General features: G+C 39.5%; 1 protein-coding gene across 1 annotated transcript in view; it reads left to right on the top strand.

The window, feature by feature from the left end:
* Positions 1-24,440, top strand: part of FHAD1 (forkhead associated phosphopeptide binding domain 1) — a gene marked incomplete at its 5' end in the record, with an annotated part of 2,130,934 nt that overhangs the window by 889,328 nt on the left and 1,217,166 nt on the right. The window lies entirely within an intron of this gene.

Raw genomic sequence — 24,440 nt, 5'->3', positions numbered from 1 at the left:
TATACGTCAGGCACAGATCGCCTCTGAACAGGCAGTATGCCACTGAGTAGAGCTGGAGTTTCTTTAACCGGGCAGCATATGGCATCTGTTTGAGCCCTTTGATCCTCTTGGTGAGGTACTTTTGGGGTCTTTCCAGTTGCTGCAGGCGTCTGGTAAGGTACATCCCAAAAGGGGCATTGTACTCAATTATGGGCCTGATGAGGGATGAGTAAAGAGGCACGATGACCTTCCCTGATCTAGATGTGAATCCCTTCATGATTAGGTGGGCTATATAAAATGTTTTTCTAACCACTTTGGCCACGTGGTTGTCAAATGAGAGATTGCTATCAACTTGGGTTCCCAGGTCCCTAATTACTTCTTCTGTACATAATGGATTACCACCTATATGGTAATTTGTGGGCACTTTGTTTTTGCCAAAGGGGATGACTATACACTTTTTGGCATTTAGCTTGAGGCCATGGCTCTGGCACCAGTTGTCTGTTTCTTTGAGGCCCTTTTGGAGGATGCTTGTGTCGGCTGGAGAGTCGATTATGGCGCCCAGTTTGCAGTCATCTGCAAACTTGGTCAGCGACAGTCCTTCCGTGTTGGCCTGTACCTCCTAGAAATATATACCGAACAAGAGAGGTCCCAGGACTGAGCCTTGTGGGACACCACTTGTAACTGGTTTGGAGTCTGACATGGCTCCAGCAATTCTAACCATGTGGGTTCTGTCCTTTAGCCAGTTTGCAATCCATCTAGTGACATAGGGGGTTATATTTAAGCTGGTGAGCTTATCTATAATGCCCAAGTGGGGTATTGTATCGAAGGCTTTTGCGAGGTCCAGGTAGGCTGTGTGGACCACCTTCCCCTCGTCAATGGCCTTGGTGACTGTTTCAAAGAAATCAACCAGGTTTAAGAGGCAGGATCTGCCCTTAACAAAGCCGAACTGGGTAGGATCCAGTGTCTGTAGGTCCCCAATATCTTTATTTATGAGGTCCATGATGATCCTTTCCATAGCTTTGCAGACCAAGCTAGTCATGCTTATGGGGCGATAGTTTCCAGGATCCGTTGAGGCACCACCTTTATGGAGAGGGACCACTGTTGCTGTACGCCACTCTTTGGGCACATATCCTGTAGTAAGGCTGAGATTGAACAGTAGTTATGTTTGGGTTTAGCTCTTCTTGGAGTTCATGTAGGACGCAGCCCGTCTGGTCCCATTGATGCTGTGTTTTTTGCTTTGGAGAGGGCGGCTCTTACCTGAGCATCTGAGATATCAGGGGGGCAGCACTCTGCTGGGATAGATATTTGCCCTTTTGGTGGGGAGGAGGGGGAGAAGTTTGCGCTGAACCTGTCAGCTAGGATGTTGGCAATGTCTGTGGGTTCAGTGTATTTTTTGTCATTTTGGACTAATTCTGAGCATATCTGGGAATTACCACCCAGGTTCCTAACATAACTAAAGAAAGCCTTGTGATTATCCTTAGTGTCCTGTGCAATTTTATGAGTGCCCGTAGTTTTTTGCTAATACTGATCAGTGATGCCTTCCCTTTTTGGGATTTTGCTCTATCATTTAGTAGCTTCCTCCTTCTATTGTATAGTTTGTTTATGGCTGGGGTCCACCAGACAGGACGTCTGCCTTTGGAGGATTGGGTCTTGGTTTTATTTGGGATCGCATGATCCATGCATTCCTGAAGGTGTTCATAGAATGCATTTATAAAGGATTCTGCGGTCTGGGCCATATTTTCCACAGGCCCGGGGGCTTTGAAGGGTTCCACCTCGGTTTTGAGGAGTGTGAAATTTGCTTTAGAGAAGTTTTTCACTGTGGTTTTCTGGGCAGGGGGTGGGGTCGGGATGTGAATATCCAGTGAGATTAGTTTATGGTCTGATCTTACCAGTGAGGGATACACTTCTGGTCTGGAGCATAGAGTTCCCATGTTGGTGATGATCAGGTCCAGTATGTTTTCCCCTCTTGTGGGAGTGGTAACAAGTTGTTCCATAGCATTTGAGTTTATAAATTCTAGGAATCTTTGGGCTAGGGTGTTGGAGCTAGAGTAATGCTCCCAGTCTATGTTTGGGTAGTTGAAGTCCCCCAATATAATGGTGTTTGGAGAGACCTTCATATTTTCCAGTGTTCTCAGAAAGGCCGAGTAGGGTTCCTGGGTTTGGGAGGGTGGTCTGTAGCAGGCTATAAACTGGAAGGCAGTTTTACCCACTGTTAGTTGCACATGGATAGTCTCTGATGCTTCGTGCTTTGCCACCAACCTGGAGGTGTGGGTATCTTTGATGAATATCAATACTCCCCCTCCTTTTGTGGTTCGGTCCAAGTTTTGGGGCCGAAAACCATGGTATGAGGTATAACCTGGTAGTGCTCTCGGGAGCCCTGAACCAGGTTTCTGTTACTGCACAGATATTGATGTTCTCCATGCTAAGGAGAGTTTCGAGTGCGTGCATCTTGAGGTTTAGACTTCTGGCGTTGAGTAGCATTACTCTTAGTTTCTTATCCCTTGTGATACCTATGGAGGTGGGTTTGTCTTTTGAGTTTTGCCTAAAAAAGGCACTATGGGTGTAGCAAGAGCCTTTGCCAATATCCAAAAGCCCAGGGGTGACAGGTGCAAGCCGTCCCTAGTGAAGCATCGTGGCTTGTCGAGCATATCATCCCAAGCTGACAGGCATTGGATCCCCTTTGAATGACACCGGTACTTAAGCCAATTGTTGAAATTGATCATCTTGTGTTCATATTGTGGCATCATTCTTGGTGAGGGTAAGATGCTACTCAAGGTCAGGGTCATACCGGCCTAGGCTACATGCTCAGAGAGCTCCTTTATGTCTCTTTTCATGTAGTCCAGGGAGGTATGTCTCAGGTCATTCACACCAGCATGGACAATGACTGAGTCATATTTGTACTTGCCTTGGAGTGACCTGAGTGCTTGTGTTATGTGGCAGATCCTAACGCCCGACAGGCTTCTCACCGTGACCCTCTCCTTGTTCAGCCTGGTGAGCAGGACGTCAGTGTGCCTGACGAGAGAGTCACCTATTACAAGTGTATCAGGTGTGTTGTTTAGTCTTAAGGGCTGTGACTGTTCGGCAAACTGGCTTTGTGAGATATGTGTTGCACGTGTTTTGTTTTGGGGTAGCGGTTGCTTTGGTGTCTGCTTTGGAGGTCTCTGCTGCTTAGGCAGATCTTTATTTAGAGCCTCCGAGTATGTTTTTGTGTGATTATGTGTTTGGTTTGCTGTCGTGGTAGGTCTATGTGAGACTGGAATCGTAGTGAGTGTGGTTTCCTTCTCCTCCTGACTGGTTATGCCAGTACTGAGTTGAGAGAGCTTAGCCTCCAGTTTGGCTATATGGTTGCATCTCTCACATGTGTTGGAATTTGTTGGGAGGAGGAGAGGGTTGTTTGTGTACATGAGGCAGTTGTAACATTGCCTCAAGATTCCCAGATTCACCAGCTTTGTGACTCATTTGCATGTTGTTCTTCATTTACTTGTCATTATAGCCTCATTTACATGTACCACATATTGCATTATTTTGACCATTGTGCATTTATGTAGCTTATGTCTTTGAATCACACAGACCGCAACATGGCTACTACCTGCACTATTTCCACTGTGCAGTATGCTAATCCTCAGTGAATTCAAGCCCTAATCTCTTTTAAAAAGGAATAGATCACAATATAGCTTACTCAGAAAATAATTCCTTAATTTAAAGTTGCATTTGATTTTTTAAAGGAATGCACTTATCAACAGGGGCATAGCTAGACTGGGGCCAAGGGGCAGCTGCTGTGAATGCAGGGTGTCTGAAGGTGCAATCAGTAGTATTGGCATTCATTTTCTGAATGGCAGTACTGCATTTACAGTAAGTTCTGTCAACACCCTGTGTGGTATATGCAGTACAGAAATTCACAAATGAATGTCAGTATTGGCTGCATTTCCTGAAGCATTCAATGGTCTGTGTGTGGTGTGCCATTGAGCTTTAGGAAGCGATTGGTTACATTTAGAGTAAGCGATTGATACAGTTCAAAGAAGATGGAGCTTTTTCTTTTTTGGTCCTCAAGTATGAGAGACCCCCCACCCTTTTTTATTGCTTCTCAGCTACAATTTGAGCTGGGTGCCAGATTGATGAACAGCAGATGGTACTGGAATAGCTAGGTATGGTTTTGCTTATCTGCTAATTGTATATATACTAACTCCGAGATCTCACAAAATTAGGGCAAGGACATATCCACCAACCTCGATAATTGTGCAGTATACCTGTTGACTCTCTGTTTAGTCACCCAAATGCAGTTGACCAAATTGTGCAGTCTCGTACAGCTGCTGACACTCTGTTTAGTCAGCTAAATGCAGTTGACCAAACAGATGTTGACTTCAGTGTACCTACATATATAAATGGGTCTACTTCATAACATTGAAATTTCATTACGTTGAATTTCATAACATTGAGACCAAAACATCTAAATCCTAAAACACTGAAAACCCTAAACATTGAAAACTCAGAATATTGAAAGTGTGTTTTATAACATTGCAAACTACAATGCATATGTAAATAACATCCTCTCTACCTATAACAACGCCTAACTAGCAAACACACTTTCTACTGCAACCCCCCCCACCCCCCATAAATTAAATATATGGGGGGGTGCTGGGGGCTTGCCCTCGTGCAGAAACATAGTAGAAAGTGTGTTTGTTGGTTAGGTGTTGTAGGTGGAGGGGATCGTATTTACTTGTGCAATGTAGTTTTCAGTGTTATAAAGCACACTTTCAATGTTCTGAGTTTTCAATGTTTTGGGTTTTCAGTGTTTTGAATTTTCGATGTTATGGTCTTAATGCTATGAAATTCAGCGTTATGAAATTTCAATGTTATGAAGTAGACCCATATGTGTGTGTGTGTGTGTGTGTGTGTGTGTGTGTGTGTGTGTGTGTGTGTGTGCATTTGATGTATGTACATATGTATGCACCCACACACTCATATACTGTGTGTACATCTCTGTAGTGTTTTTTACAGTACTCTACTGTTTGAAAATTGAAGTAATCCTCTGTTCCTGGGATACAAAGTGTGGATCCAGCTAAGACACATTGTGTATAACTCCTTTTTTTCATTCTACAGGTCACATTAGACATTAATACTCAGGGAGGCTATTTTTGCTATTAATCCAAGTTTTAATAGACTTAGAAATGAAGCCATATAGGCCAGTAATAGCTGCGGGAGCAGCATCACCAAACCCATGTCAATATATCTAAAAGTTCAAATCAAGCCTCTAGCCAAAAACGGTTCTTCCGTTATTCTGGACACAGTAGATTTCCTCAAGAAAATCTGCAACATCAAAGTAGATAAGGAATCCTTCTTGGTGACTATCACACTGCTTCCACATGACTACTGCATTCAAGCAGTAATATAATCCTTCAGGGATCACTGGGCATGGTTAGATTTTGAGACAGAAGCTGTCAGCAGACTCCTCCATGTTCTGATAAGCAACAATTTTTTAATTTTAACAAATCTTTCTACAGTCAAAAATGGAGTATTGCTATGGGGGCAGCTATGGCTCCCAGCATAGCTAATAGTGCCATAGGAAAATGGGACAGAGAACACATATATGACTCTCCCTTCTCCCCGCACATAGGTTGTTATTTCCGATAAATTGATGGACTTTTTATTATTTGGAACAGCATGGAGGCAATGTAACTGGAATTTTTCAATTATATTGCAAACGCTATGAAATTCCTGTACTTTGCACTTCCCACAACAAAGACAATGCTAATTTCATAGACCTCACAATATCAAAGCTGGAAGGCTGTGACTAGCTATTAAATAACCTATACCAAAAACCCAAGCTAATATAAATGTTAACTTTAACCTGTCTATAGAACAATGGCAGGCCTTAAAATGTTTGGGTAGCAATACTCAACTAGTAGTAAAGCCAGCAGATAAAGGCAATAAGGTGGTCATTTTGAATTGTAACCAGTATGGGAAAATGTGTTATGATCTTTTAAATTATACAAAAGCATATAACAGAGTTGATGTTAGGATGTATAAGCAAGCTATTTTTCACTATGAGGCACTACTTCATAAAGGTTATAGATTAGGCTATTTTCCCAAAATGATATTGAAAGGAAATTTTCTCCACAGGACTGTGAATTAGCAGTTTTTTACTGCTTTTCTAAAATACATAAGGCCTGGAGAACTTACAAGGCAGCCCGAGTGTCTCAGCTAGAAAGTATTTTTTACACAACATAGGTATTTTTCTATATGAGTATTTACTTCACTATATTGAAAAAACATATCATATATCAAGGATACACAAGATTTTATTGAAAATAATTGCAGATTTAAGTTGGGAACAAGGTATGTATTGGATGATAATAGACGTGCAGAGTTTTTATAGAAGCATTTTACATGAACATGGGATGAATGCCCTGAAGTATTTTTAGGGGGCACCTCTTTGTTTAGTTATGTATTGGAGCTTGTTAAGTTTTGTTTAGAAAATAATTATTTTATTTTTAACCAAGACATTTTTAATCAACTACAAGGTACGGCTATGGTGTCACCCCCCCCCCCCATGTATACCAACCTAATGATGTATTTTTTTTTTTGGAAATTAAGAGCATGTTTGGACTTTCTTTCTTTAAAAATAATGTCATTAGGTATTTTAGATACATAGATGATTTGATTTTTGTTTGTATGGGAGGTAATGATCAAGTAAAAATGTTATTGAGCAGTTACATAATAAGGCAATAAGAGCACTGTAAACCAATAATCCAAACGAAACCGAACAGGCTGAAGTAAAAAGGTTTAATTATATTCCGAATCACACCACTGACTTAAAAATTTAAATAACAAAGAAACAAATGCAGTAAGCGCTTTCGTTTGGCTGTGCCAAACTTCCTCTGACAAAGGAGCCATCATTTCCTGTTCTTTAAATAACAAATGGCTTGCTACATAATTACACTGGTCAACTTCCCTCTTAAACAATTTCCCTCTTAAACAAATTAACCCCTCAAAGACATTTTAAAATACTAATCCATTCTGTTTCAAACAGTAATTTCATGTTTTATGTTACGATAAATTTACTGAACAACATACACAGTATGAAATACAATTTCTTAAAAAATGTATGAATATATATATGACCTTGATGAAAATATATTTATATAAGCTACTACATGTTGTTGCTGTTGTTGTTATGTCTTTCGGCTTTTCCCGGTTAGGGGTCGCCACAGCGGAACTCCGGTCTGCTAATGATTGGCAGGTGATTTTTACGTGACAAGTTGCCAGCCCTGACGCACAACCTTCAATGAAGGTGCGCCCATTCAATCATGTCTCCACGCAGAGGACGGTCTAGCTGAGAATCAAACTAGACAGCATCTTACTGTGAGGCGACAACGCTACCGCAGCACCACAAGCTATTACATGTCCAAAATGGAATTATATATGAATATTGGTATAAATGTAAATATAAATTAACCTTATAATAAATACTATCAGTAATAAACATGACGCAGACCAGTAAAAACAATTAAACGTGCCTGATAGTGTTATCTGTCTAAGGACTTTAACCTTAAAATACTTCCAACAGAAAGTACATCATTTAATCCTGGCCAACAATGTGCATTCAATTTAATTTGCCATTTTAATTCCATTTTTTCTAATAAAGCTTGCCATGCTCCCCCTCTCTTATTTAATTGTATAGTATCCAGAATTACAAATTTAAATGAATGTGTGGAATATGTTTTCAGATGTTTTGCCAAAGCATTGGTTTCAGTTTTATCACGAATGGCCCTAATATGTTCTCCCATCCATTCTTTTAGTTTACGCTCGGTTTTCCCGACTTAAAAACTAGAACAAGATGAACATATGGCACAGTAAACTATTCTTTCAGTGTTACAATTAACTTTCCCTGATATTCTGATATTATTACCATTTATAAATACTGAGCTAGTTTCTAATACATATCTACAGTATTTACACCTTCCACACTTATACATAATACCACACCTAGTGTTACATGAGGTTTCGAAGCATTTGTTTTAAACTAAATCCTTTTTTATAAGCTATAGTCGGATTAAAATCAATTTATTATGTAAAGAACTATCATTTATCAATAAATTCCAATTTTTAAAAAGAATATTACATATATAATTACTTTCAGTGCTAAAAGTGGTAATAAAACTCTTCGTAAAATTATTTATATTATTACTTATACTATATAATTCATTTTGTTCATTGCTATCTAGAACACTCAAGTTGGAACATGTAACATCTGATATGTTTATACTAGTGGCAGAATGAATTGATACAACTTTTGTCCCTCCTAATAAAGGCTTACAATACCCACTGTCACGTTTTGTCATGACTTCGGTCATTATGTTATCAATCATTATATTAGGATAGCCTCTGTGTGCGAACATATTCTTCAATAAATTACATCCTGAAATAAAATCATCCCTATTGCTAACCATTCTAGCTGCACTAACAAATTGTCCCTTTAAAACAGCCCTCTTTTGAGTATAGGGATTATTCCTATCAAAGTGTAAAAAGTTATTACTATATGTTTCTTTACGAAAAATTTCTGATAAATAGATGTGGTTGTCATAATCCTTTCTTAAAAAAACATCTAAATAAGATATACTGTCAATGTTTTTAACAGCTGTGAATTTTAAAAAAGAAGTTGTATTATTTATATATTTTAAAAATTCATCCACTATATGTTCTTCACCACTCCACAACACAAAAATATCATCCAAGAAATGTAAGTAAGCATTACATCACTTGTAGAAGGGAGATTCAAAAATAAACAATTTTTCCCAAGCACACATTATGATGTTAGCATAGAGCCCCCCGCAGGGGGAACCCATGACTACACCTTCTTTTTGTAAATACAGTTTATCATTGAATAATATGAAATTGTTATAAAGGACCACTTCTAAAAGTTGTTCATACAAGTTGATACTATTTTGTGGTAGTCCTTTCCTAAGTAAATATGAGTTTATCCATTCAATGCCCTGTATATGTGGGATTACTTAGTACAAGTCTTTTACATCGATGGTAATAAACATGTAATGTTCTCCAAATTCGCTTCTTCCATTCTAGACAAAAAATCCCAAGAATCCTTGCACAGATGGCTTTCACTTTGTAATACCACCTTCAGTTTGCCATCTAAAAATTTTGCAATTGGATATGTTATAGACCCCTGGGCGTCCACTGTTGGTCTCATTGGTGGACTAATAATGTCTTTATGAATTTTTGGGACACCGAATAAAACCGGTGTCCTAGGATGGAGCACATTCATAAAGTTAAATTCTTCAATGTTAATGTCGCCATCAATGAATAAGTCATGTAAAATTCCCCTGATATGCCTGTAAGCTCCATTTAGTTCATTAATGGAACTTGCTATATAAGTATTACTATTCAATATCTCTTCCATTTTGGCATTGTAGTCAGTCAAATCAAATATGGTCATCCTTCTGCCTTTGTCGGGTTTTATTAATTTTATACCCTTTGTTTCCATCAACATATTCAAGTTAAATTTTCAGACCTACTCAAGTTATTTTTATAATACGTCTGAGAAGATGCAAGAGCTCATAAATCTAGCTCACAAGTTCTTTCAAACATCTCCAAAGTTGGGTGTAGTGGGGGATTGTAGATACTAGAAATGTAAAATGAGTTTATGATGGATTCATTAGTTTGAAACAATAAACCCAAATTCAACTTCCGCACAAATAGTTTTAAATCAATAATTGAATTTACCAAATTCATCTTTCGATGTTGTATAAAGGTCAACCCTCTCTATAACAAATCACAAATGGACTCATCAAACTCATATTGTGAGAAATTATACACCTTAAAGTCTTTTGTTTTATTAGTTAAGACCCTAAGGTTTGATGGGGCCTCCATTTCTCTTATTTGCGCCCTCTCCATGTGCCCCTGTTGCTGTTCCTCCCCCTGTTTGAGTATGCACCTTTCACCTGTTGTTGGCCCATTGTACCCCATCCATACATTTGGTTGGGTTACGGGCCTGGTGATGTTTCTGTTGTAGTCTTTCTGACCTCCTGAGTTGTGGAAAGTCACTTGCTTCTAAAAAATTATCATCTTCCACTTTAATATCATCTAAGCTGTTATTTGGGATAAACCTGTTGTCATTCCCAACCATGGTATTAGGTAATTTTAAACCCCATTGTTGTGAAGATTGAGGTGGGGGGTAGGCAGAACCAGTTGCATAAGCATTTTCATCTCTTAAAAGCTTTTTCATTTTCCTGTCTTTAATTATGTTTATTTTCTCATCAATTGATTTAAAAATTCTCTCATAATCATAGTCATTGTTATTGAAAGCAGGATCGTTCTTTACCAAATTGTCCATCTCACTAGCTATTTTTGATAATATATCAATTTTTTTTATTTTCATTTATGACCAAAGTCATATAATCAGCCTCAAACTTATCAAAAAGCTTGATTAAATAAGTATATAAGGTAGAATTGGCTTCAAGGCGGGTGGAGTAACGCCAAACGCGTAACCCCTTAGGAACCAAATTCTTCCTTAAACATTCTGAAAAATAATTATTATCCATTTGTAGTCTTTTAATATTTATCAAAACATAATCTAAGTCAGAAAATTTATCTTGAAAAGTTTTTGCCGTACCTACATGGTTATTTGTAGAGAGCACAAAGCCCCCATCATTGTTAAGCCATGATGAAAATGAATTTCTGTTCCTTGAAGGTAGCGGTTCCATAGATCTCCTAGTCTGCTCATGGTTCCTTGCATCTCCTTCACTAGTTTCAGTTAATGTCACCAAAGAGGGAACAGGATTAACTTGACTGTTTGTCCCAGATCCATGAATATCGATGAAAGGGTTTGAATGGAGGGAAATAGTGGAACATTGCGATAATGTTCTTTGTTCCAGTCGTTCCAATCTGTCTGAAAGCCGGTGAATTAAAATAGGCAAATTCCCAAGCGTATTATCTTGGATTACATCAGTCTCCACCTCAACCATATCCATGTAGCTCGAAAAACACACCAAGGCAATAAGAACACTGTAAACCAATAATCCAAATGAAACCAAACAGGCTGAAGTAAAATGGTTTAATTATATTCCGAATCACACCACTGACTTAAAACATTTAAATAACAAAGAAACAAATGCAGTAAGAGCTTTTGTTTGGCTGTGCCAAACTTCCTCTGACAAAGGAGCCGTCATTTCCTGTTCTTTAAATAACAAGTGGCTCACTACATAATTACACTGGTCAATTTCCCTCTTAAACAATTTCCCTCTTAAACAAATTAACTCCTCAAAGACATTTTAAAATACTAATCCTTTCTGTTTCAAGCAGTGATTTCATTTTTTATGTTCCAATAAATTAACTGAACAACATACACAATATGAAATATAATTTCGTAAAAAATGTATGAATATATATATGACATTGATGAAAATGTATTTATATAAGCTACTACATGTTTGTTTGTTTGTGCCTTTCGGCTTTTCCCGGTTAGGGGTCGCCACAGCGGAACTCAGGTCCGCTAATGATTGGTAGTGGATTTTTACGTACCGGGTTGCCAGCCCTGATGCACAACCTTCAATGAAGGCACGCCCCATTCACGTATGCCTCCACACAGAAGACGCTCTAGCTGAGAATCGAACGGGACAACGTCTTGCTATGAGGTGACAATGCTACCACAGCACCACCACCGCAGTGTTATAAGCTACTACATGTCCAAAATGGAATTATATATGAATATTGGTGTAAATGTAAATATAAATTAACCTTATAATAAATACTATCAGTAATAAACATGATGCAGACCAATAAAAACAATTAAACGCACCTGATAGTGTTATCTATCTAAGGACTTTAACCTTAAAATACTCCCAACAGAAAGTACACCATTTAATCCTGGCCAACAATGTGCATTCAATTTAATTTGCCATTTTAATTCCATTTTTTCTAATAAAGCTTGCCATGCTCCCCCCTCTTATTTAATTGTATAGTATCCAGAATTACAAATTTAAATGAATGTGAGGAATATGTATCATCAAGGTCATATATATATTCATACATTTTTTTAAGAAATTGTATTTCATACTATGTATGTTGTTCAGTTAATTTATCGGAACATATTTCCACAATCAGCACCAACAAGAACCACAATTACTTTATATATAAAAAAAGTCACACATGACCCAAATTATGAAGTCCTCACTGGTGTTTGTTATAAGACCCATAGCAGACCAGCATTTCAATTTTTTACCCAGTCAGATTTAACTTCCTGGTTTCCTGCATACAGCTTCTCTATCCAATCACACAGACCATGGATATTGTAGTATGTGTTTTAGACAAGTTAGTCTACATAGTTGATTGGATGGTTAACACCTAATGGTACACATTTATTTTTCTATAAAAAACACCTAATGCATGGACCCTTATTACTATATTCTCATAGGAGCATTTATAAGTCTCACAGCACACCATTTTTTCAAAGTTCTCTCATTCAGGTTTTGCTACTGAATTTCCTGGCTGCAAACTCCATTCAATCACACAGAAGCTGGAAGCAAGATAACCACTGAAATGTTAAAACCACCTTTATTCTAATATATATTCTAAGAGTTATTAAGTTTGAACCACTCACAATTATATGTTTACGTTTCTATAGAATTAAATAGAATGTTGTTTTTTTCTTTGTTTTTGAAATATGTTAAGATTTATTTCTAGTTTCCTTACATAAGCACGACACTTATCTGCTGATTTACAGGCAGACCTCGGGTAAAGGATACGATCCGTTTTTTAGTCTGCCCTTAAGTCAAATTTTTATGCAAGTCGAAACACGTACATATGGCTATTAAATGTCACTTAGTCAAATGTTTACCTCAGTCTAGTATTTATTTTACTTTTCTTTGCATATAAAATACAAGCATTTCCAAACAAAAAAATCTTAAATATAATACTGTATACTGCAGCTATGCTTCCTTACTTCTTATGAGCTATGCTTCCTTACTTCCTACCAACAAAACTGGTTTAAGACATTTTGTTATTAAATGCAGTGTTCATGAGGACTTTTTGACACACACACACACCTCTCAACTGTACAGATTTTCACAGAATGTCCAGATTTTTGCCGCATATTTTTGATCCATTTTTCATAAAATTTAGGTTGTTTAGCAAAAGTAGTGGCAAATGAAGACTGATATTAGAAAATAATGACAGACATTTGAGTTTCAGAATTTATACCCTTCAGAAAAGTCATGCTAATGCAAAACCTGTTATTCTATCAACTTTCAATGTTTGTGAGAGCAATATTTATTAAAACTGTCCCTATTTTTGGACATTTGTACAACTTTTGTTTATGGCTTTGTCCAGATTTCTTACTCTATGAGCTTTAGAGGTATCACACACACACACACACACACACACACACACACACACACACACACACACACACACACACACACACAGAGTCTTAACAATACTTTACCTATTCCATAACTAACCCCCTCACCTCATGCAACCACCCACCTCTTAACTGCTGCCAGGGGATCGCTCCCTCGCTCTCACTCTTAGATTCATAGATTAGTACTAAGCTAACTGCCCTTGCGAGCCATTTTAAGCCAAGCCAATTATCCCTTGTGAGACTCAAACCTTCCGCCTTGTGTTTGTAAGGCAAACTCCTTAACCATTAGGCCACCCTCCCAACCTCCTGACTATTAGGAATCATAGAGGCATTCAGGGGTGTCGCAGGAGTGTAAGATGAAATAAATCCGTGGACAGTTATAGAAAAATTTTTGTTGAGATCAGAGGCAAGTCCAAGAGTTTTGCAATTGTGTACCAGCTATCAATATATTAGCCCTCACCTCTCCAAGGTAATTAACCCCCCCCCCCCGATCTCAGCAGATGGGGAATTAAGCAAAAGGTCTAATTAGCTAACCAGGTATTCTGATGAAAAAAGCCATTTACTAAATGTATAACTATAAATCATGACATATACTGAGATATAAGCTTTGAGTTTGAATGAATGTTCTTAAGGAAACATGCTTTGAATTCTGCTGCACTGCTATTCATTGTAGAAGTGATCTTGCAGTTTTGTATGCATGTATTCGAATAGATCCCATGCACATTTGCTGATGTATAGTTCGGTCACTTCATTTACCGTCTCATTTAAATGCACATATCCTACAATGATTTTCATTTGATTATTTGGGCTATACATGCTTTCAGATAGTACGTCTTTTCTGTTTACCTGCAACCAAGCACAATGTTCCTGTTTGCTTGCTGTTTAAATTATTATAGATTAATCTAATAGATTCTGTACTGCACTGCATGTGTTGCACTATTCTGCTCCTTTACTTTCTTTGCTATTTAGTCCTTCTCTGCATTTTTCCTTTACTTCCCTTTAATTCCTTAGTTTTTTCTTTCCACTTGAAGTTGTTGGCCATATACTGGCAGACATCATGCTGTACTGTGTCTTTTTACTTTCGCTATAGTTGGACATAATGCTGTCCACCACCAGCCATGCTACTTGTTTTTCATTGTCTCTCTTCTGCATAGTTTTGAATTCTTTGTTATTTCTCTTCAGAGCTGTGCTCCCCCCTTCTTTTTCTGTTGTAATTCTGCTGCTTTGGATTTGCATTTAGTCTCTCCCCATTTTGTGCTTACTTTGCTTTTGCAACTTCTGCTGTCTAGGTAAGCAGCAGTACACAGCATTTTCAGCTAGTTTTGTGCTAATATGTTGCCTTATATAACTTCATCACAGTAGGCAGTGACAGAGCAGGTAACAGAGGACTCTTATTTTTTGTCTTTTTACTTATTTATCATATTCTAGTTGTCCTGTTCACATCAGCTTGCCTAGACCCAGCATCCAAGAAGTAGCTGAGCTTTGTTGCCTTCCTATGTATCTCTTTTACCTGATGAGTAACTTGACTGCAGCAGTGTAAGCATACATAATAAAGCAGCATAGAGTGTAGATTACAATTTGTAACTATCTTCTGCAATGGGCAGAAAAATATTTTTCTCTTTATATCCTGTAATTCAGCTGCTATACAGTTGCTGCCTGCTTTTTATGCATCCCATGCCATAAATGTGTTGAAGAGTTTTATATGGGGACTTTACAGTTTGCCTTCTCAAGGCATCATTTCAAACATTTTGTGACACTTTCTTCTACTATGACAAGAAAAAGAGAATATTAGATTTTAAAGATTGCATTTCATGACTTTTTACCAATTAAGCAATTATGGCTTATGTAGTATTTTCATTTATTCATTCATTAAAACTAGTGGTTACATTTTGTTCATGGTAAAGATGCAGCTTGAACTTAAAATTGGTATACTACTCAAACTAGTTCCGACTCCATCAGAAGTCTCTCAGTTAATGAGCTAGTGTTCCCAATATTTGGTGGTGCTGCTGTTGTCTTGGAATTCAAGTCATTTATTAAAGCAGCAGGATAAGTTAAGTAGCTGGGCTTTCTTTCAAATTATGACACCCTCTACATTGGTAACAAAGATTAACAAAATAAAGAGTTTCAGTATTTACATCGTCTTATGAATGAAGAAATAAAAGAGTGGAAAAATGGAAACTGTAGGAACTTTGAATGAATTTGATATGGAAATTCAGTCCTGAAAGGAAAGGGAGACTGTGAAATACTGGCACATTTTTTTTAAAACTGGAATCAAAATTAGAGTTGCATTCTCTGAGCCATATTGCTCAGACACAGCTCCATGTGGTCCTGTTGAGTCTTCCTGGCTACAGAGAACTGAAAAAAAGCGACTGCTTTCCTGATTAAGTATCCTGCTGTTTTTTATATTTGTTTTACCTTCTACTGCTTACCTAGAGCAAGCTTTAACTGTTTTCATAGTTATTTACTGCATTTTTTATTATCTGCACTTAAAAGTACATTTTAGTCAAAATTAGTCTAATTCAAGTTGAAAAGTGTTTGTTTGCTGTTTAATTTAATTGTTTGGCTGCCCACTAAAGTGTGCTAGCCTGTACTACTGACTTATTGCCTTTTCTGCATTTCTGTGTGTTTCTACTTAAAAAACAAAAAAAACAAAAAAATATTCCTTGTTTTCCTGCCTCTCCTAAACTAGTTAGACCAGTTTACAGGCCTTGCTGTATCCTGGGCTGTGTTGTAGTTCCTGTGTTGTCCCATTGCCTTACTTGGATAGAAGAAAGTTTCTTAGCTCACCAGTGGGAGTGGGGAGCCTTGAATAACCTACCTGTCCTTGAGGGAAGTGACCTCAGCACAAAAAGCTGTAGTAATTGGTCATTTTGGACCATTGCTAGCTCTTTTGAAGTTCCCTGGTTAAAATCTGCCTCTGGCATTTTTTTAAAGCCATATTGCTCAGACACAGCTCCATGTGGTCCTGTTGAGTCTTCCTGGCTACAGAGAACTGAAAAAAAGCGACTGCTTTCCTGATTAAGTATCCTGCTGTTTTTTTATATTTGTTTTACCTTCTACTGCTTACCTAGAGCAAGCTTTAACTGTTTTCATAGTTATTTACTGCATTTTTTATTATCTGCACTTAAAAGTACATTTTAGTCGAAATTAGTCTAATTCAAGTCGAAAAGTGTTTGTTTGCTGTTTAATTTAATTGTTTGGCTGCCCACTAAAGTGTGCTAGCCTGTACTACTGACTTATTGCCTTTTCTGCATTTAGCGTGGAGTTGCCAGTAGAGCACCATCGGGCAGCGCCGGTTAAACAAGGTTAAAGTATTTCTGGCTCCGTAAAGTCTGCTCTTCATTTTTTCCCTTAGAACTGCTCTACTTGTAATCTAAACAGTCTGTTCTCTATCTGTAAAGCTCAGCACTTGTTCCTAAAGCATTTTTTAGTCAGGTAAAGCACTTCTATATTATACAAAGTACTTCACTAGCTTAAAACCCCCTTGAGTACCCACTGCCCTATAGGTCCTTTCTGACTCAGTTACACAGCAAACTTTTTCATTTCTTCTAGCATGTCAAAGGGTCAGTTGCTAGCGTTCTCTCCTGCTCAGCTGGTGAATCTGGGAATATTGAGGCAATGTTACAATTGCCTCATGTACACCAACAACCCTCTCCTCCTCCCACAAAACACAAATACATGTGAGAGATGCAACTATATAGCCAAACTGGAGGCTGAGCTCTCTCAACTCAGGACTGGCAAAACCAGACAGGAGGAGAAGGTAACCACACACACCATAAACCCAGTCTCACATAGAACTATCACAACTACAAATCAAACACATAAACACACAAAGACATACTCGGAGGCACTGATCAAAAATCTACCAAAACAGCAGAGGCCTCCAAAGCAGACACCCAAACAACTGCCACCTCATGACATAACACAAGCAACACATAGATCACAAAGTCAGTGTGCAAATCAGTCACAGCCCTTAAGGCCAAACACAATGCCAGACACACTTGTCATAGGTGACTCCATAGTCAGACACACTGACGTCCCACTCACCAGACTGAACAAGGAGAGGGTCACAGTAAGCTGCCTGTTGGGCGCTAGAATCTGCCACATAACACAAGCACTCAGGTCACTCCACAGCAAGTACAAGTATGACTCAGTCATTGTCCATGCCGGTGTGAATGACCTGAGACGTACCTCCCTTGACTACATGAAAAGAGACATAAAGGAGCTCTCAGATTATGTAGCCCAGGCTGGTATGACCCTGACCCTGAGCAGTATCCTACCTTCACCAAGAATGATGCCACAATACAGAGACAAAATGATCAGTTTTAATAATTGGCTTAATTTCTGGTGTCATTCTAAGGGGATCCAATGTCTGTCTGCCTGGAATGACATGCTTGACAAGCCACGCTGCTTCAAGGGACGGCTTGCACCTGTCACCCTGGGTTTCGGATATTGGCAAAGGCTCTTGCCACCCCCATAGTGCCATTTTTAGACAAGGTTCAAATTCTAAACCCACCGCCCTAGAAAACAATAATGGAAAAAAACTAAGGGTAATGCTGCTCAATGCCAGAAGTCTAAATCTCAAGATGCACACCTCAAGCCCTCCTCAGTATGGAGAACATCGATGTCTGTGCTGTGACTGAAACCTGGTTCAAGGCTCCTGAGAGCACCCCGGCACTATCAGGTTTTACCTCATATCATGCGTTCCGGCCCCAAAACCCGGACCGTACCACAAAAGGAGGGGGTGTATCCATATTCATCAAGGATACCCACACCTCCAGGCTGGTGGCAACTCACGAAGCATCAGAGACCATTCAGGTGCAATTAACCATAGGCAAAACTGCTCTACAGTTTGTAGCATGTTACAGACCACCCTCTCAAACTCAGGAACCCCACACAGCCTTCCTGAAGACACTGGAGAGTATAAATGCCTCTCCAAACACCATCATATTGGGTGACTTCAACTACCCAAACATAGACTGGGAACATTACTCAAGCCCCAATACCCTAGCCCAAAGGTTCCTGGAGTTCATAAACTCAAATGCTATGAAACAACTTGTCACCATTCCCACAAGAGGTGAAAATATACTAGACCTGATCATCACAAACATGGGGACAAAATGCTCCACATCAGAAGTATATCCCTCATTGGTGAGATCAGACCATAAACTAATCTCACTGGAGATCCACATCCCGCCCCCACCCCCAACAAAAAAGACCACAGTGAAGAACTTCTCAAAAGCCAACTTCACACTTCTTAAGACTGGTGTGGTATCCTTCAAGGCCCCTGAGCCATTGGAAACCACAAACCACGCTGCTGAATCCCTTACAAATGCTTTCTATGAGCACCTCCAGGATTGCATGGATCAAGCAATCCAAATAAAATCAAGACCCTTTCCACCAAAGGCAAGCGCCCGATCTGGTGGACCCCAGCCATAAACAAACTTTACAACAAGAGGAGAAAGTTACTACAAGATAGAGCAAAATCCCTAAAAGGGAAGACATCTCTGATCAATACTAATAAAAAACTACGATCACTCATAAAATCATCCAAGGCCAACTTTGAGAGAAAAATCGCCAAGGACTCAAAAGACAATCAAAAGGCCTTCTTTAGCTGTGTTAGAAATCTGGGTGGAAACTCCCAGATATGCTCAGAATTAGTCCAAAATTATACAAAAATCACTGAACCCACAGACATTGCAAACATACTGGCAGACAGGTTCAGTGAAAATTTCTCCCCTCCCTCCCTCCCTCCCCCCCAAAAGGAGAAATATCTATCCCAGCAGAGTGTAGCCTCCCAATCATCTCAAATGCCCAGGTGAGAGCTGCTCTCTAAAGCTAAAACACAGCATCAATGGGACCGGATGGTGTCCCCGGCTGTGTGCTACATGAACTCAATGAGGAACTAAACCCACACATAAGGCTGCTATTTAATCTTAGCCTTACCACAGGATACGTACCCAAAGAGTGGCATACGGCAACTGTGGTCCCACTCCACAAAGGCGGTGCTTCTACGGACCCTGGTAATTACCACCCCATAAGCTTAACAAGCCTGGTCTGCAAAGCTATGGAGAGGATCATAATGGAACTCATAAATAAAGACATAGGGGACCTACAGACATTGGATCCTACCCAATTCGGCTTTGTCAAGGGCAGATTATGCCTCTTGAACTTGGTCGACTTTTTTGAAACAGTCACCAAGGCCATTGATGAGGGTAAGGCAGTTCACACAGCCTACCTTGACCTTGCAAAAGCTTTCGACACAATACCCCACTCGGGTATCATAGAAAAGCTCACCAGCTTAAATGTAAACCCATATGTCACAAGATGGGTTGCAAACTGGCTCAAGGACAGAACTTACAGGGTTAGAGTTGCTGGTGCCATGTCAGACTCCAAGCCAATTACAAGCAGTGTCCCACAGGGCTCAGTCCTGGGCCCCCTCTTGTTCAGCATCTACTTTTCAGAAGTGCAGGCAAGCATAGGAGGATTGTGGCTGACAAAGTTTGCAGATAACTGCAAACTGGGCGCCATAGTTGAAAATCCATCAGACACAGATATCCTTCAGAGAGGTCTCATAGAAATGGATAACTGGTGCCAGAGCCATGGCCTTAAGCTAAAAGCCAAAAAATGTATAGTCATACCCTTTGGTAAAAACAAGGTAACCCCAAGTTACCACATAGGTGGCAATCCATTAAGCACAGAAGAGGTTATCAGGGACCTGGGGACCCAAGTTGACAGTAACCTTTCTTTTGACACTCACATTGCCAAAGTGGTTAGGAGGACCTTCTACATTGCCCACCTGATTATGAAGGGATTCACATCCAGATCAAGGGAGGTCATTGTTCCCCTGTACCCTTCACTTATCAGACCAATGATTAAGTACAATGCCCCATTCGGAATGTATCTTACCCGACACCTGCAGCAATTGGAAAGACCCCAAAAGTTCCTCACCAAAAGGATAAAGGGCTCAAAAATATGCCATATGCTGCCCGACTGAAGAAACTCCAGCTCTATTCAGTCACATACCGTCTGCTCAGAGGTGACCTGTGCCTGACATACAAGGCCATGTCCAACCCGGAATTAATGGACATGCTCCACCTCAAAAAATCTAAATCCACCAGAGCCACAAGAGCAAGAGACTTAAACCTCAACACAGATATAAATAGGACGTGCTGGAGGGACAGATTCATCACCCAGAGACTCCCTATGCTGTGGAACAGAATCCCGGTCCATGTGAGACAGAGCACCTCGCTGGCTCTGTTCAAGAGGAATCTTGACCAGTGGATGGGAGATCGTAGGTTTACCCTGGGGATCATCTCTGTATCACTGCTGGACAGAGGCACGGCAAACTAATGGATATAGTATTCTTCAACCTAAGGGGTGGCGAAAGCCACACAACTCTGGCTAGGCTTATAAATGCCCTAGGGCAGATAGCCTAGTATGAACCTATGAACCTATGAACCTATTCTGTCTATTTATGAAGCTGAAATCTATTGAATGAGATTGGAGTTCAGTCCATCATACCTACAGTACTATCACCAGCAGGACTTAGTCTGACAAGGGAAACATTCTCAGTCTGTCTTTCACTCCCTGCTACCCATGATACTGTTAGGCTTATCAGCACCTCCCTCTAGATTTATTTTGATGTGTGTATACATGAACTGATGTTAAAAATGGCCAAAGCCTCCTTCTTCAAATCGCAGTTTTTTTAAGCAGTGCTTTTCTGTAATTATCTGTAACTAAATTTTGTATTTCTTCCCTCTGTTCTATCTGTACGTTCCATATTTTCTCTCAAAAATAAATAAATAAATAACTGTATAGCATTCAGCTATTCCATTTTCTCTGTTTTGGCCTTGTACCATTTGACTGTGGTGGTTAAAAATATTTTCAATGAACATTTGTTATTGTCATACTACTGTACATTTGTATTATTTGTGTCATTGTTAGCTAAGTTTAAAATACACCATCAAGAGTTGAGAGAACCCCTTGAGTCTTCCTGCATCAGTTGAGCCCATAGGCATGGTTTATATGCTGGATGGCACAATTTTGACATCTGCTTGATGTTTGCTGTGAATTGTTCTAACTCATGACCAAGGTTTGACTCTTGTGCAAGGCCCTGCACAGGTCTATCAGGACTATGTTCTGCTTCTGCCACACACTAGTCCAAACTGCCAGGCCATTTTTTTAAGCACCTGTCACTCACAAACTGCCAGGCCATTTTGTTACGCACCTGTCACTCACATTCCATTTGTGTGGTGCCAAACATTTCTGGTGAAGCAAGGCCACCCCTGCTGGAGCTAGGGCTAGTGGAGAGACTTTGCCTATTTTATCATCTCAGAGGGAAAGGAGATTGTGAAGAGACCCTTTTAACAGAGTGACCTTCTGTTCCTACAACTCCCCCTCAGATGACTCCCCATTTATGATGAATTTACATCTTATGGAGTCCTCCATGAGCCTAACTACTGTTCCTTTTCTTTTCATCAGAAAATTTTAAACCAGTATGTGGTGAAGAAGAAAGAATAATTTGGGTACCTCATCTATGAAACCTGACAATAATGGTGGCATTTTGCTACAGTGACATTCTGATCATGTCTCAGTGTAGATTCTTGCATGAATTATTCTGTCTTACAAAAGTCCTAGAAATTAAAACAACATTTTCCCCTTGCTATGTGATAAGGTGATCAAAGCTTTAGATATGGTAGGCTAACGGTTATTCTCCTCTGCGACTTTGGGAATTTATTTCTTTAACAATGTACCTTGCCTGCCAAGGTTTCCATCATCTCCTGCAGACTAGGTACTGGAAAATCAAGCAGACCTCCTTGAATCTGTGATTGAGGCAGAACTAGAAAATACCTTTATGACAGCTTCTATAGTTATCTTGTATTTATTCTGCTGCACTTCTGACTACACAAATATTATGACTGTCACAGCAGGCTCAGAAATGTTCTTGCATCAGCTGGCATTGCTCCCATTATCCTCCTTCAAGGAGGACCTTAGGCAGATCATTCTAGATACCTCGTCCTGTGCAGAGATTCATCCTATGTAAGCCTTATAAGACCTGGTAGAAAATGAAACAAGCACTGACTAGTGTTGATGGTTTCTACAATGGCATCCTGTATTATACCACTTCTCCTTCTAAGTTTACCCACTATCCCAAGAAAAAGAAGCCCCGCAAGGGATGAAGAGAGCTCCCAAGTGTTACTCAGTGTTGCTATCCCTGCCTTCACTTACAGAGGCATCTAGAAGAATGACCCCAACAAGGTAACATAAACAGTACTGACTGTCAATAATTCACCTGTTAGATTCCAGTTCTTCAAATTTGACCCATTGAAAAGCCATCACTTGTCCTTGTTGGTTGTGGTGTGGTCCTGGATGCCCACATCATAAAAACATTAGGTCCTGCTTCAATGAGAACTCTGCTCTGAGCTCTTGGAACAAGCTGAAACTTTATTGTTAAAATGGGATGTAGAGTCTGTTCCTCTGTTGGGGGTAAACAATGTTCTTACCCTGATTTTTGGTGTTTCAGAAGGGATAAATGCCATCTTCCCTATTTAACACCATAGAAATGTTCACTGTATACATGCAGTATGCCAAAACTTGGATAGTAGCTCTTTGGTGGCTCATGCCCTGCTGCAGTATGGTGCCTGGATGGTAGTCTTACCTTCTGGCAGCTCATTTTTTGAGGGATCACATACAAGCATTCTTTATTTCACATTAAGTTGGCAGCATTTTCTGTACAATGTGTTCTTGTTGTCTGCCCTCTCTACACACAGTGTTTATCATGGTGCTAGCCACTGTGATAGGGTCTTCGCAGAACAAGATATTAATTTGTTCTCTTAACTGAATGAATGAAGAGCTCCTGAAGGCGATAGTGGGCTTGCTGTTAGTGTGAGATCCCTGCCACCATGATTGGTGGATGGCTCTCAACAGTTTCATTTTGGGGCATACCTTGCTGCAGCAGAACCTGTCACAGGTCATCATGATGATGGATAACATTGGAGAATGCAGTTCTTCTACCATTCTGCTAAATGGCAATAAATTCCTGTATACTTTTTTACATATCATTTTGATTCCAGAGATCATGCAAAATTCAAAGAATTATGTTAAGGCTATTCAGTAATATCTATGCCTTACAGCACCAGTATGTGGTATTCAGTCACTATCTATGTGGAAGTTTGCATACTTTTCCTTTGTTTTCATGGGATTTGTCTGCTTGCTCCATTTTCCTACTTACCATGTGCAGGTGTGTGTGTGCACGTGCGCATGTGTGCATGTATGAGTATGTGTGTATGCACACATCTATACAGGAACATTATTGAATCAGTGTTAAGCTCTTTTAAAATACACCAAAAATATATACCATGAGTGCAGAACTGAACTAAACCATCTAATGTATTGAAATCAAAGAAATCTTTGTTTCCGCACAGAGAAAGTTCTCTAAATCCTGACACCACTCCATCTTTATATATACTAATTCCAATACTGCACAGTAATAGAGAAATCAGAAAACCCCTTGATTTTACTGCTGTATGATGTCCACGAGTGTTGCTATTTGCCAAGATGACATCTAATATCTTTGTGCTAGGGAACAAGCCAAGTCATTACTCTACAATGTCTCCATATACTACTTGGTGCACTCTCCACACTCAGAGAGAGAAAGAGAGACAGAAGAGAAAACATTCTTTGGTGTACATCATTAACTCAGGATTTATTCGACAAGCATAAATGAGCTCAGAAGCTCAGATCCAGCAATTTGTCCCCTTTACATCAGATGAATATGCAAATGTATCCCAGAGGCTACCCTGTCTCTGGAAGAGTCTCCCCATCCATGTGAATCAGAGTTCCTCCCTAACCCAATTCAAGTTCATCTTGAACAATTAGATAGGGAACAGGAAATTCATCTGTGGTTTGGCACCTATGTCTCTAATGGACTCAGGCAACCTGAAAATGGTTCATCTCCCAGGCCCTTCCTTGTAAATGTTTCATCTCCCAAGCCACTACTTACATTTTTAAAGGGTACAAGAACTTGTCAGTGATTTGGGATGCATGACTAGGCTTAAAAAGGCCTTGTGGTCATTAGCCTAGTAAA

This window comes from Protopterus annectens, chromosome 2.part0 (assembly GCF_019279795.1).
Source record: "Protopterus annectens isolate FY-2018-M chromosome 2.part0, PAN1.0, whole genome shotgun sequence".
Classification (NCBI taxonomy): Eukaryota; Metazoa; Chordata; order Ceratodontiformes; family Protopteridae; genus Protopterus; species Protopterus annectens.
Note: the sequence above shows the minus strand (reverse complement) of the source record. Positions and strands in the feature narration are given on the sequence as shown.